Source organism: Phyllobates terribilis, unplaced genomic scaffold (genome assembly GCF_046119375.1).
Source record: "Phyllobates terribilis strain yellow unplaced genomic scaffold, ASM4611937v1 Scaffold_5__5_contigs__length_657084704, whole genome shotgun sequence".
NCBI classification, from domain to species: Eukaryota; Metazoa; Chordata; class Amphibia; order Anura; family Dendrobatidae; genus Phyllobates; species Phyllobates terribilis.
The window spans coordinates 546,835,994-546,846,592 of NW_027362765.1; positions in this window are offsets into that span (position 1 = coordinate 546,835,994).

Below are 10,599 nucleotides of genomic sequence, written 5' to 3' on the forward strand. Positions count from 1 at the left end.
AGGTTTCGGCTTTAGGAGCTTTATTTTCCTTCGATATAGCGGCTAATTATTGGATAGCACGGTTTATAAAAGCCTCTCTTAGGTGTAGACCTATTATTAAATCCAGAACCTCGTCCTGGGATTTAAACCTGGTCTTAAATGCCTTGACTAACCCTCCCTTTGAGCCCCTAGATTCAGCCTCCCATAAAATTATTCTTCTTAACACAGCCCTGTTAGTTGCCCTGACTTCAGCCAGAAGAGTGAGGTGACATACAGGCTCTTTCTATATCCCCACCATTTACTCGAATTCTGGATGATAGAATTGTATTAAGGCCTGACCCAGCTTTTCTTCCAAAGGTAGTCTCATGATTTCATAGGACTCAAGAGATAAATCTTCCAACTTTTTGTTTTCCCCCTAAAAATCAGAAAGAGGAGAAACTACACACATTGGCTGTTAGGAGGTGCGTACTTAAATATTTGGAGTTTTAGGAAAGTTCCCTATATATATGCCATCAGGGGGCTAGGAAAGGTTGTAAAGCTTCAAAAGCTACAATTGCGAGGTGGCTTAGAGAGGCCATCTCCCTCGCCTACTCTTCGGGAGATAAGGAAGTACCGGAGGGGTTGAGGGCACACTCCACCAGAGCAGTAGCAACCTCCTGGGCCGAGAAGACGGGGGTTTGCATCGAAGACGTATGTAAGGCTGCCACCTGGTCTTCTCCCTCCACCTTCTTTAGTCATTATAGGTTAGATTTGGGTGATTCCTCTGATCTCACCTTTGGGAGAAGGGTGCTTCAGGCTGTGGTCCCTCCCTAATCTCCTTTCGTCTCTAATTCTCTCGTGGTGCTGTCATGGGAGTACGAATAAAGCTTTGTTACTTACCGGTAATGGGATTTTTCGGAGCCCATGACAGCACCCTTATATTCCCTCCCTACACTGGTGTTTTGCACCCCCGTAGAGTTATTTTCCTTTTTTGACCCTCGGAGGAAGTTAGTTAGTTAGTCATTGGCTTAAAATGAATTTGTCTTGTTGTAATTAACCTTGGCGGTCCTTTCATGCTCTGTCAACTTAAACTGAGGCGGGAGAGAGGTGCTGCCCTTTTTAACCTGTAGGTTTCCTGTTCTTGATGGGCGGATCCTCTCTCTCGTGGTGCTGTCATGGGCTCCGAAAAATCCTGTTACCGGTAAGTAACTAAGGCTTTTCTGACCACATACATACGAGGGCTTGTTTTTTGTGGGACGAGTTGTACAGTACTTTTAAATCACACCATTCATTTTACCACATTGTGTACTGGAAAATGAAAACATTCAAATTGTGGGGGGAAAAAAAAGCAATTCTGATTTTTGAGAATTGTTTTTATAGTGTAATTTTATGGTAAAAATGACCTTGCAATGATTCTCCTCAATATGATTACGGCAATACCCAACATGTGCAGTTTATTTTTCACCACTAAAATAAAAAATTTGCAAAAGTTTTTGGGTTGTCACCATTTTCTGAGACCCATAACATTTTTATTTTTCAGCTGATGGAGCTGTGCAATGGCTTATTTATTGCATGGTGAGACTCTTTATTAATGACCTTTTTTTGATGTGACTTTTTGATCGCTTGTTTCAGCCTTTTTTGTGAAATTACGTGGACCAAAAAACGTAATTTCAACGTTGTTACTATAATGGTAAATTTAGGTTGTTTTGCGTTCATAAAAAATATCAAAAATGTAGCAAATGTTTTAAAAATTGCAATTTTTAAACTTTGATTATCCTTTTAACCCCTTCGCAGCCCTGGGATTTTCCGTTTTTGAATTTTCGTTTTTTGCTACCCTTGTTCCCAGAGCCATAGCGTTTTTATTTTTTGGTCAATATGGCCGTGTGTGGGCTTATTTTTTGTGGAATGAGTTGTACTTTTGAACGACATTACTCGTTTTACCATATCGCGTACGGGAAAACGGGGAAAAAAATTCCAAGAGGTGTAGCGTCTCGATTTTTCTGGATCTAGGGCCGAGTGAGGGCTTATTTTTTGTGCGCCGAGCTGAAGTTTTTATTGATACCATTTTGGGGTAGATCTGATGTTTTGATCGCCCGTTATTGCATTTTATTGCAATGTTGCGGCGACCAAAAAAAATGTAATTCTGGCGTTTAGAATTTTTTTCTCATTACGCCGTTTACCGATTAGATTCATTCTTTTTTTATATTGATCGGGCAATTCTGAACACGGGGATACCAAATGTGTATGTGGGTTTTTTTTAATTTTATTTTGAAAGGGGGGTGATTTAAACTTTTTATACTTTTTTTTCACTTTTTGCATGCTTCTATAGTCTTCATAGGAGACTAGAAGCAGCACTTGTCTGATCGCCTCTGCTACATAGAGGTGATGAGCAGATCACCTCTATGTAGCAGAAATGGTCCTGTGCTATGAGCGCCGACCACTAGGTGACGCTCATAGTGATCAGCACATGACAACTACTGGGGTCTGCTGCAGACCCAGGGTTCTCATGCCCACGCATCGGTGACCCCCGATGGCGGGGTAAGTGACGCGCTTCCGGCACGGCAATGTTAAATGCCGCTGTCAGAGATTGACATCGGCATTTAACATGTTAACAGCCGCGGGTGGATCGCGATTCCACCCGCGGTTGTTGCGGGCATATGTCAGCTGTAATAATCAGCTGACATGTGCCCGGTTCAGTGTGGGCTCAGCGCCGGAGCACGCGCTGAACAGGGAGTGACAGCCTGGTGCGTACTAATACACCACAGGCTGTAAAGGGGTTAATCCCGATAGTCATACCACACACTAATAACATTTCCCTCATGTCTGCTTTACATCAGCTCCATTGGTAAAGTGTTATATTTTGTTAGCATTTAAGAAGGTTTAAAAATGTAGCTGTAATTTCTCACTTTTTCAAGGAAATTTCCAAAACTTATCTTTATAGGGACCTGTTCAGTTTATGAAGTGACTTGGGGGTCCTATGTTAAAAACTAGTCATACCATTTTAAAAGCCGCACCCCTCAACATATTTAAAGTTGCTTTCAGGTACTTCATTATCCCTTCTGGTTCTTTTCAGGAAGTAATAGAAAGTGGCATGACAAGAATGAAAGTTTTTTTTACCACCTAAATTTTGGTAACTTATGAACAGGCCACTATAGCTGGCAGACTCAAAAGCTGTTATTTGGCCATGAACTGCCAAGTCAAACATCAGGACCACACAATCAAGATCTCAGGGTGCCGATGAGGTTAAAGAGGAAGTCCTCACACTGTGTTTAGGCTGCGTGCCCACTATGTTTTTCAAGCGTTTTTGCCGCGGAATTTCCGCAGCGTAAACACTTGGTAATACGTGCCCCATGGTCCCCAATATTTCCGCTGCAGATTATCATTGCGGAAAAATACACAGCATGTCCATTAATTTTGCGGACACGCAGCGTAATCGCCGCAATTGACTTGCATTGAATCGCTTAATATCTGCATGACTACATGTGCACATGCGGATATTAAGCGATTCAATGTGCGGATGGAGAAGAGGAGACTCTCATCCAGACCCGGGTACCATGGTACCTGTAAGAAACATTTAAAAAAAAAAAAAAAAAAGATTAAATTTAAAAATGCATTATACTCACCTTCTGATGGTCCCCGGTCTCTTGTACGGCTCGCGATGGTCTAAAAGGACCTGCCATGACGTCATTTATTCATGTGACAGGTCACGTGACCGCTGACTTCTGCGGTCGCGTGATCTGTCACATGACTAAATGACTTCATGAAAGGTCCTTTCACACCACCGCGAGCTGTACAACAGAACGGACGCAGCGAAGAAAAGACTGGGGGCCATTGGAAGATGAGTATAATGGCTTTTTTTTTTTACCATTTTTATTCTTGTTTTCAACTATTAACTTTATAAATCCATGCCAGTTGCATGGATTTATATAGTGTGACCAAGTTGTCAAGCACTTTCCAAGTGATGCTAAAATCGCTTGGAAAAGCGCTTGATAACCCGCATGCAGAAATGCATGTGAAGAACGCTTGACAAACGCTTCTACCTGGCAGGAAAAACGCATGTAAAATCTGCAGCATTTCTGCATCGTGGGCCCTTAGCCTAAGTATTTAGATTCTGTAGTCACTATTGACAGCAGCATCTAAGAGGTTAAATGTCCATGGTCGGTGCCAACAATGATCGAGGCTGATGCAGCAAGTTGTCAGCTATAGTGTACAGGTAACAGTTACGGGATTGTCACCTGTCGGGGAACACTAGTCTTATATCACAGGTCAGTAAAAAGATGTCTGGTGGTCACTAAGGGGTTAATGGTGTATGGCTTCATTATTATTTTTTGATCAGACTTTTCTGAACTTGGCGATACCACATTTTTGGAGCTCCGCTCTACCTACAAGTGTTAGCAGCAGGTCCTGGCTGTAATACATTCATCACCTGCCAGGGTGCTCCATACACCCGCTTCCGACTTGGCCGTATATGTACTGTTGATGTCTTGAAGTGATTAAATAACACTAACAATCGCATAGCATCAAAGTGGTTAAATAACGGTTGCCATTGTACCCTGAAGTCATCTGATGACCCCAGAGAACGGTGGCCTAGTATACTGTACTTACACCTGGATCTTTCAGTTCTGAACTGACCAGTCTCTGGCACTGCTGTACACGAGTACTGCAATGTATTTTGATCAGGGACACTGGTCAGCTTTCAAAAATTTGTCTTGGTCATTAACCCCTTTCTGGCCCAAGGCGTACTAATACGTATCTGTGCCCTGGGACTTGAGCCTGATACTTATTAGTACGCCTTGGCCACTTTAATCCCTTCCAGAGTCCAGACTCCCTGTATCGTTAACATCGGCACCACAGGAGTGATGACCCACGCTTCTCTATCAGGTGGTCTGATGATGAGCCCAGCATTATTAAAGGCAGGGTCCAGCCCTTTATTTGAGGCCTAGAGATTTAAGGATTCAGAATATCTGTCTGTGGGCTCCTGGGTATATGTGTAAGCATCCCAATGCTCTGCCCATTATCCATATACTAAAGCTTATTAGTCTTTCCGCAATCCGCGGCTTTCTTTTGCAGGACTCCTTGTGCTATGTTAAGCTGCTCTGTGACCAAGGTTTAGTTTGAGCCCAAGAAGACTGGTGGAAGGACCGTCCTGTGTTATTAAGCACATGTGAGTTTATTAGTCTGCAACAGTCCTCATTTCGTTAGTGACGGTGGCTATCACCATACTTTTGCTGTGCAATAAGAAATGTTTAAGGTCTATTCCATAGCTGCGGTGTTTATAAGTATAATTTATCCAACAATCAATGCAGTTCATTATTGCTGTTGAGGTACAATAGGGGAATGTCTCACTCTATTAATTTCTGCCGTATAATTTGTCTACCACATTTATACTTAATATTTGGCATTGTACACATATGTCAGGCATTCATTAGTGATTCATCTTTGTAGATTTTTATAATTGTCTATTTTCTTCTGATCCTACAGATCAGTTACTACAGGGTGGGCCATTTATATGGATACACCTAAATTAAATGGGAATGGTTGGTGATATCAACTTCCTGTTTGTGGCACATTAGTATATGGGAGGGGGAAAACTTTTCCAGATGGGTGGTGGCCATTTTGAAATCGGCAATTTTGGATCCAACTTTATTTTTTTTCAATGGGAAGAGGGTCATGTGACACATCAAACTTATTGAGAATTTCATAAGAAAAACAATGGTGTGCTTGGTTTTAACGGAACTTTATTTCATGAGTTTTTTACAAGTTTATGACCACTTATAAAATGTGTTCAAAGTGCTGCCGATTGTGTTGGATTGTCAATGCAACGCTCTTCTCCCACTCTTGACACACTGATAGCAACACCGCAGAAGAAATGCTAGCACAGGCTTCCAGTATCCGTTGTTATCCTGATGGTATGCTGTGGTATATGGGGTACAAAGATAGTGGGGCCATTCTTCATCAATGGAAACCTCAATGCCACTGGATATCTGAAAGTGCTACATGATGATGTGTTGCCCTCTTTATGCACTGAAGATGGCACGTTCCCTGAGTCTTTCCAACAAGATGGTGCACCACCACATTATGGGTGTCAGGTCCGAACATTCCTACATGAACAGTTTCCTGGAAAGTGGATTGGTCGTCATGGGCCAGTTGAATGGCCACCAAGGTCTCCCGATCTGACCCCCTTAGACTTTTATCTTTGGGTCATCTGAAGGCAATTGTCTATGCTGTGAAGATACGATTTCTTTGTACCCCATATACCACAGCATACCATCAAGATACGAGATGTGCAGCATCTGAAACAATGGATACTGGAAGCCTGTGCTGGCATTTCTTCCGCGGTGTTGCTATCAGTGTGTCAAGAGTGGGAGAAGAGGGTTGCATTGACAATCCAACACAATGGGCAGCACTTTGAACACATTTTATAAGTGGTCATAAACTTGTAAAAAACACATGAAATAAAGTCACGTTAAAACCAAGCACACCATTGTTTTTCTTATGAAATTCTCAATAAGTTTGATGTGTCACATGACCCTCTTCCCATTGAAAAAAATTTGAATCCAATATGGCCGACTTAAAAATGGCCGCCATGGTCACCACCCATCTGGAAAAGTTTTCCCCCTCCCATATACTAATGTGCCACAAACAAGAAGTTGATATCACCAACCATTCCCATTTAATTTAGGTGTATCCATATAAATGGCCTACCCTGTACTTTAAAAATTCCCTACTATGCCCTAACTACACTGTCTAACTGCTTTTGTGTTTTTTGTTTCCTTTTTCCTATCTTATGACGATTTGTTTGAGTATCACCAGTGCATGCTGGGATACTCAAATGAAGCATCATCAGAGCACAGGGCAATGGCTGCGGTCACTGTCACAGCCCCTTTCCCTCCCTGACATGAAGCATCATTAGTGATGCTCGTTTCAGGGGCTGAACCCTGCTCTGTCCCTGAATGTCTCCCTTGTGCAGTGTCTTCCTTGTGCGCTGTCTCCCCTGTGTTCTATGTGATGAGTGCATTGTTCGCTCTATTGTCCACTTAGATGAATCAACCGGCAGTAGAGTGGTGTCGCTATACCCCGCAGAGACCAGTGACATCACTTGAGGGGGCTGCGCTAGTCTCCTGCACGCCTGGTTTATTTACACTGCTCTTCTGCCAGCTGATTACTATTCATACTAGCTGACAATAAGCCGGACGCTGCACTCATCGCACAGTACACTGGGGGAATACACTGCAAAAGTGAAACACTCAGGGACAGCAGGGACCAGCCCCTGTAATGAGTGTCACTGATGACGCTTCATTTCAGGGTGGGGAAGGGGCTGTGACAGTGACTGCAGTCTCTGCCCCCTGCTCTAATGACACTTTGTTTGAGTTTCCCAGCATGCACTGGGATACTCAAATGAATCATCATCCGACAGGAAATAGGAAAAAAATACAATAGCTGTTAAATAGTGTACAGTCATGGCCAAAAGTATTGAGAATGAGACAAATAGTAATTTTTCCAAAGTTTACTGCTTCATTTTTTGTAACGGTAATTTGCATATACTCCTGAATGTCAAAGAGTGATCAGCTTAACAGCAATTACTGTACTTGCAAAGTCAATATTTGCCCAGAAAATGAACTTTAACCCCCAAAACACATTTCAACATCATTGCAGTCCTGCCTTAAAAGGAGCAGCTAACATCATTTTAGTGATTGATCCATTAACACAGGTGTGAGTGTTGATGAGGACAGGGCTGGCGATCAATCAGTCATGATTAAGTAAGAATGACATCACTGGACACTTTAAAAGGAAGTTGGTTCTTGGTATCATTGTTTCTCTTCAGTTAACCATGGTTAGCTCTAAAGAAACACGTGCAGCCATCATTGCACTGCACAAAAATGGCCTAACAGGGAAGAGTATCGCAGCTACAAAGATTGCACCTCAGTCAACAATCTATCGCATCATCAAGAACTTCAAGGAGAGAGCTTCCATTGTTGTCAAAAAGGCTCCAGGGCGCCCAAGAAAGACCAGCAAGCGCCAGGACCGTATCTTAAAACTGTTTCAGCTGCGGGATCGGACTACCAGCAGTGCCGAGCTTGCTCAGGAATGGCAGCAGGCTGGTGTGAGTGCTTCTGCACGCACTGTGAGGCGGAGACTCTTTGAGCAAGGGCTGGTTTCAAGGAGGGCAGCAAAGAAGCCACTTCTCTCCAGAAAAAACATCAGGGACCGACTGATATTCTGCAAAAGGTACAGGGAGTGGACTGCTGAGGACTAGGGCAAAGTCATTTTCTCTGATGAATCCCCTTTTCGATTGTTTGGGACATCTGGAAAACAGCTTATTCGGAGAAGAAGAGGTGAGCGCTACCACCAATCTTGTCTCATGCCAACTGTAAAGCATCCTGAAACCATTCATGTGTGGGGTTGCTTATCAGCCAAGGGAATCGGCTCACTCACAGTCTTGCCTAAAAACACAGCCATGAATAAAGAATGGTACCAGAATGTCCTCCAAGAGCAACTTCTCCCAACCGTCCAAGAACAGTTTGGCGCCCAACAATGCCTTTTCCAGCATGATGGAGCACCTTGCCATGAAGCAAAGGTGATAACTGAATGGCTCATGGAGCAAAAAATAGAGATTTTGTGTCCATGGCCTGGAAACTCCCCAGATCTTAATCCCATTGAGAACTTGTGGTCAATCATCAAGAGACGGGTGGACAAACAAAAACCAACAAATTCTGGCAAAATGCAAGCATTGATTATGCAAGAATGGACTGCTATCAGTCAGGATTTGGTCCAAAAGTTGATTGAGAGCATGCCAGGGAGAATTACAGAGGTCTTGAAGAAGAAGGGGCAACACTGCAAATATTGACTTGCTGCTAACTCATTCTAACTGTCAATATAACCTATTGGTACTCATAATATGATTGCAATTATATTTCTGTATGTGATATAAACATCAGACAAACACTAATAAAAACCAGAGGCCAGCAGATCATGTGAAAATATAATTTTGGTGTCATTCTCAAAACTTTTGGCCATGACTGTAGTTAGGGAATGGTAGGGAATTTTTAAAGCAAGTATTTTAGAAAGGCTTACACAAGATCGTTCTTCCTACAGATCATTCATTCATCAAGTCGCCATGGCTCGAGATTGAGCTGAAGGCCGTTAAAGTGTTTATCTTTTCATATCAGTTTCTAGTGGCTCGTATAGACCATGTGCATCCATCCTTCAGTAGTAATTTGAAAGACACTGGAGGATGGAGGTGGGAGGGGTTTTTTATCCTCTCTGATTCTGTACCATCATAGGGCAAAGAAGGTCTACCTCTAGGTGGGCTGTCCTGAAGGACTACCTGGAAAGCAAATGACCAGTAGGTCTAATGCCCTTTTCCAAGATCGATGTCATAAAATTGGTAGATTGAACTAAGTGATGAGTTGGTTAAATATCCAGTCAATGCACTTTAGCAGTGACAAAACGGCAACTCTGCAATAAACCTATAAGGGGAAGAATCGCTGGATGAGTTAAAATGCCCCCCTTACCTGTCAGACTACTGTGGCAAAGTAGGAATATCTTCCCTAGTCAAAATGAATGCCTTTGCACGGAGGTAAGACCATTGTGATTATTACACAAGAACAGGATGATACGTCTATAAGGTACATGGTTGAGGGGACCGGGGTTCTAATATCACGGGATCATCTGAGCTTTTATCAATACCATTTGAGGTCTATTACTCTTTCTGACTGAGTTGCTTCCTCATGTAAAATAAAAAAGTGGTGCATCATAGGGGAGATGGTTATCAATTAGATTAGTTTTTGAGCAAAAAAAAAATGTTTTGCATTTAACAGTTTTCAACTAACAATCTTCATGATTGGATTGCATTATGAGCATCCATTTAAGTTGCTGAATTGATGGCATTATAGAGAAGAGGATAAATTCTATCATCCCTACATGAATGTTTGATCGTGGCTTTCCTTTATATTAAATAGCTCAAACCTCTTTTTTTGCCTGTTCTAGTTGTCAGTTCTTACAACTGAGCTAGAATGCGGTTACTAGATATTCTCTAAGATGGAAATCTCAAACTACAGTTGTTTGTTTTGGCTTAAATCCATTTTTTGGTAGCTCTTAACGTTACGCCCTGAGGGACACATAAAAAAAAAAAAAAGGAAAAAAGAAATTGGTTTTCAAATCGTATTGAAATAAAGTACAAAATATTTCTTCTAGTTTCTATAACCCCTTTGGCACTCTGGAATGCGCTCAATCTACATTTGATAGCATAGAATTGGGTAGATATTTTGAACTATTAGGTGACTGACACTGGAACGGTTTCTTACGGTCCAGATCTTGGTGTTGGGGGGCCTTACTTCAATGGAAAATGGGTTTGATGTTAAGTAATATTTTAAGCAGTTGCTGTTGCTGGGCATTTCAGCCTTATTGAATCCTACTCAGGGCCTTGTTAGGATTACCAGGATCTTTGAATCTTGTACCAGTTCCTATATACGTCAGCTGTTGGTTAGATGATTTCACAAGTACAGAATATCTAATTAAATCTGAGGGAGATAACCAACCATACATATAAGTGAAGTCTATAAATATAGACCCTCTCTGGGGAAAGAAAAAGTTGTTGAAACTAGTAAAAGAATTCCTTTTTTACTCTTGTTGGTGCTT